Source organism: Olea europaea, unplaced genomic scaffold, assembly GCF_002742605.1.
Source record: "Olea europaea var. sylvestris unplaced genomic scaffold, O_europaea_v1 scaffold2788, whole genome shotgun sequence".
NCBI lineage: Eukaryota > Viridiplantae > Streptophyta > Magnoliopsida > Lamiales > Oleaceae > Olea > Olea europaea.
Window position 1 is genome coordinate 10,297 of NW_019246354.1, and position 5,676 is coordinate 15,972.

Below are 5,676 nucleotides of genomic sequence, written 5' to 3' on the forward strand. Positions count from 1 at the left end.
TGAATAAGCATGGTTTTCGCATTATTTTTGAGTCAGACAAAGTCATTCTGTCAAAAAGTGGAATGTTTGTCGGAAAAGGTTATGTTTCCGATGGTATGTTTAAACTCAATGTAATGGTTGTGAAACCAAAAATGAATAAAGCAAGTTCTTCTGCTTATTTGCTTGAGTCTTCCAATTTGTGGCATGGTAGAATAGGACACGTTAACTATGATACTTTACGAAGACTAGTTAACTCTAACTGCATACCTAAGTTCAATAATGATTCCAAACATAAGTGTGAAACTTGTGTTGAAACGAAATTGACAAGGTCATCGTTTAAATCAATTGAATGGAACACAGAACCACTAGATTCAGTTCACAGTGATGTGTATGATCTAAAACATGTACAAATAAGAGGTGGCAACAAGTATTTTATTACTTTTGTCGACGATAGCACAAAATACTACTATGTATATCTGCTTAAAAGCAAGGATGAAGCGATAGAGAAATTTATTCTCTATAAGAATGAAGTTGAGGATCAACTTAATAAGAAAATTAAGGTGCTGCAAAGTGATCGAGGTGGTGAGTATGAAGCACTGTTTGCTGAATTCTGTGTACAACACGGAATCATACATGAAACCACCGCGCCTTATTCATTGCAATAAAATGGTGTTGCTAAATGGAAAAATCGTACCTTAAAAGAGATGATGAATGCAATGCTCATAAATTCTGGGTTACCTCAGAACATGTGGAGGGAAGCTGTGTTATTAGGAAATTACCTTTTAAATAAGGTGCCCCGAAAGAAATCGAAAAAGACCCCTTATGAGTTATGGAAAAGAAGAATGTCTACCTATAAACACTTGTGAGCGTGGGGGTGTCTTGCTAAAGTGGTTGTTCCACCACCAAAGAAGGTAAGGATAGGCCGAAAACTATAGACTGTGTCTTCATTGGCTCTGCACATAATAGCAGTGCGTATCGCTTTCTTGTGTATAATTCAAAAATTCCAAACATACACAAAAATACGATAAAGGAATCAAGGAATGCTATATTCTTTGACAAAGTATTTCCATACAGATCCAAAGAGGAAGCAAGCTCCTCTAAACGAACATACGAGACAATGACTGAAAATAGTCAGAACGAAGAATTAGAAGAGGAGACTGAGGTTAGACGCAGCAAACGGGAAAGGACAGAAAAATCTTATAATCCTGATTTTCTAACCTATATGCTAGAAAGTGAACCTCAAAGTTATCAAGAAGTAATGAATTCCTCGAAAGGACCTCAATGGAAAGAAGCCATTAAAAGTGAAATAGATTTCATACTACAAAATCATACATGGGAGCTAGTGGATCTTCCTCCAGGAAGCAAACCACTAGGTTACAAATGGATTTTCAAAAGGAAAATGAAAGCAGATGGAACTATCGAGAAGTATAAGGTCAGATTAGTAATTAAATGCTACAAACAAAGGGAAGGCCTTGATTACTTTGATACGTATTTTCCAGTGACGAGAATAACATATATTAGGATGATACTTGCGATTGCCGCTTTGCAAAATCTTGAAGTACATCAAATGAATGTTAAAACTGCCTTTCTAAATGGAGATTTAGAAGAAGAAATTTACATGGAACAACCTGAGGGGTTTTCGTCACCAGGACAGGAAAAGAAAGTCTGTAAATTGGTGAAGTCACTATATGGCTTGAAACAAGCACCAAAACAATGACATGAAAAATTTGACAATGTCATGATTGAGAGTGGATTTAAAATCAATGAATGTGACAAATGTATTTACGTCAAAGACACTAAAGATGGATATGTCATCATATGTCTTTACGTTGACGACATGCTTATTGTTGGTAGTGACAATAAGATGATTGAATCCACTAAAAATATGTTAAACTCGAGATTTGACATAAAAGATATGGGTTTAGCTGATATTATACTTGGAATGAAAATCTCAAGAATATTAAATGGGCTTGTTTTAAGTCAGTCACATTATGTGGACAAAATTTTAGGAAAATTCCAAAAGGATGATACTGGCTTGGCTAGAACACCAATACATATGAGTTAACATCTATCTAAAAACAGAGGAGAAAGTATCTCTCAAGTAGAATACTCGAGAGTTATCGAAAGTCTAATGTACTTAATGAGTTGTACTAGACCAGACATAGTCTACACAGTCAGTAAATTGAGTAGATACACGAGTAATCCAGGAGCTGATCACTGAAAAGGAATTGTAAGAGTACTAAGGTACTTAAGATATACTCGTCACTATGGACTACATTATACTAGATATTCAGCAGTCATTGAAGGATACAGTGATTGTAATTGGATATCTAATATAAAAGACTCAAAATCCACCAATGGATATGTGTTCACATTGGGTGGTGCTGCCATATCGTGGAAATCCTCTAAGCAAACGGTTATAACCAGATCTACGATGGAATTTGAGTTCATAGCTCTAGATAAATGTGGTGAAGAGGCTGAATGGTTGCGCAACTTCTTAGAGGATATTCCAAGATGGTCAAAACCTATGCCAACAATTTGCATATATTGTGACAGTCAATCGGCAATAGGAAGGGCACAGAGTAACATATATAATGGTAAGTCTAGACATATACGTCGCAGACACAATACCATAAGACAACTACTCTCAACTGGAGTTATCACTATTGACTATATAAGGTCAAAAGATAACATTGCGGATTCGTTAATCAAAGGGTTAAATAGAGAGTTAGTTATGAAATCATCGAAAGGAATGAGACTTAAGCCCTTGAAAGAATAAGTCATTACAAAGGAAAACCCAACCTAGTTGACTGGAGATCCCAATATCTAGGTTCAATGGGAAAACCTAATTGTAAAGACTTGATAAAATCACTGTGGGGATATTACCTCCTGTCCATTCCTATGATGTAACAGTGATGCCCGTAAGGTTGAAGGATAAGCAATAGACTTTTAATGATTCTTATGCATCGTAAATCGAGCCAAGTAATGCGGCTTACTTGTAATAAAAAATCACCTATGTGAGAGAGAAGTGGGGCCGCTTCTAAGAGAATTGTGTGGAGCTCAATTCTTAAGAACTCTCACAGAACCAGGCATATGTTCATGGTCAAAACGAACATAACAATGAGAACTGGATTGTGTTAGGAAGAATCCTGTGTGAGGTATATCATCGTTTACACAAACGACAGAACAGTTCAAGGACATCGCGTCTACTGGTCAGCCAGTAAAGTAAATATGCTTTTACAAGGGAAGGTTTAAAGGGTAACACCTACCTATCCTATGCAGGATTCAACCGCTGAACTTTATCACCAAGTCTTGTGTCTCACGTTTCGTGTCTCTCCCAATTTTCATTTATGTGGGGGATTGTTGAAAAAAATTGAGTGAGCGGCTCACTTTTGGCACAAGTTTTGATGGGACCCGTTGGTCCAATGTGGAATATCAAAGTTGATATGTGTTCTCCTCCGCGAGAACATCGATTTCATGTATTTATTTGCCAAAAATGAAGTTCGGGTGAATGAGAAATTGGAGCTCAAAGTTGGTCATTGGAAGTTGGTTTTGTGAGAAAAATGTATATATCTTGTAACGCTCCAACCCTTTGTGGACCGGAATGTTACTTGCTTTACTTAACTAATCGGTGGTTTAGTCATAGGAGAATATGTTTTAGCGGAAGCTTAATTTTTACAAATGATAATTTTAACAATAACCTTTCGAATATTTTAAATAAAACACTGAATAAAAAATAACGGAACGTAATTTATTTGAAGAAAACACGACTTGTTCTCGCGTTCAGTGTTATTCAAATACTTTAAAGAAATAACATTGAAAACGTTCACAAAAATAAATCTAAATAACTTGTTCACCGGGTTTTTCATGGGCTCGTTGCACCACTCTCCATCTTTTCCATCATCCAGGCCCAAGGTAGAATCATATCAATCTGTAGAGAAGGGGTTAAACCCGTGAGTTCAAAAAACTCAATAGATATCATTGGTGCATTTGTGATCAAGCTATACATTTTAAAACTGTAACTTTAGAAACCTTTTCATCAATAGGATTTCCAGTAGAATCCCAAATACGTAGAGTCATGACTTAGCACGAAACCTCGACCGGAAGTACATGCCGTACCCGGAGGTACTATTGGACATACAAAGATTAACATAAATCTTTATTTGCTAGAAACTTATAACTTAACACGAATTAACACTTTGCACCTCTACCTACCTTGATTGATGCTTTGAACCTTGTTGAAAAATGCACTCCTTTGATGTTAAAAAAAAACACTCCGTTGAGAATTAGTGCTTGGAAAATACTTCTTGATAGCACCAAAACTTTTAGGAAAAACTAATTTTCCTCCCTCTCCTTTCTCTTTTTCTAGACTTGAAAACTCTCTCTTTTATGCTTAGAAACTTTTGCCTTGGTGTAAAAAATGTGTATGCATTGGGGCCTATTTATAGGTGAAAAACTCACAATTTAAGGGCAAGTGAAGGGCCTAATACTCATTAATACGGGTGCCATTTATGTGGGAGTTATAGGTTTAAGAAGGTGCTAGAAAATCGTGTAGGAATTTCACTTTTCAAATTCCGCGTACTTCGGTTGATACTGTACAGCCTTTAGTATTTCTATCATAACTTCTTCTCCCGATATCCGATTGAGGTAATTTAAAGTGCGTTGGAAAGCTAACTCAAAGAGTTACAATTTTCTTTAGATATCATTTTCCAAATCGAATGTTTTCTAGGTCGTAAATGGGTCTCAAATGAGACTAAAAATCTGAAGTATACTTTAGCCATTCAATATTCATGTCTTAGTGCCACTAAGATGTTTAAAATTATTTGGGGTTCTATATATCCCATATAGGAAAACCAAGGAAACTTAAACAACTTTATATATGGCTATGCTTTGGAGATGTGTAATCATGTGTAGCATAGAGGCTCTCTCCACGTTCGCGCGCAGGGAGGTGTAAATCCCGAACCGAAATGGCCTTCGGACCTTGAACTTGGGTGCAGGCGTGACCTGCGCACACGAATGTCGGACTGAACAAGGCAAAAATGGCCCCATCGGAGAGCCCACGTTTTGCCAATTTTTTTTGGCTTTCTCCAATGACTTTTGAGTTTTTAAACTGCAGAAACTCCCAATGTTTATTGCTAGAACTGAAAAGCTGAAACTCCAGTGGTTAATGTCGTAACTCCAGTGACTCCAATGGACATGACTCAGTCTATATAAGGGATGCTCACTCCAACAGTTCAATACACGAACGAAAATCTCTCTTTGCATACGAAAATATTCTTCCCAGTTTTCCACGCAGTGTCATTTTTTCCCAGTTCCAGTTTCCATACCTTTCCAGTTTCCATACCTTGTAGTCTCTGTTCCCTTCCAGTCACGTACAATTCACCGGAGTAAGACCGCGATGCTCGGATTCTACTTTTTATCGTTGTATCCTGGGAGACAGCTGCTCAAACTAAACCTCCAGCACCTACGGTGAGGGGGGTAAAATTGTCTTAAGGAAACTGTGCACGCACAGGCCTCAGTTTGAAATTTGCTGCAGTTTGTGTTTTCTTTCTGTAGATTTATTTCGTCGTAGTTCGTGTAGCTTCTTTGCAGATTTAGTTTATCCTTGCAGTTTTAGTTTCAATTTATTTCTACAGATTATTTTCGCATTACTATTTAATATATGCAGTTTGTAGTTCCATAGTGTGCAGCTTCCAG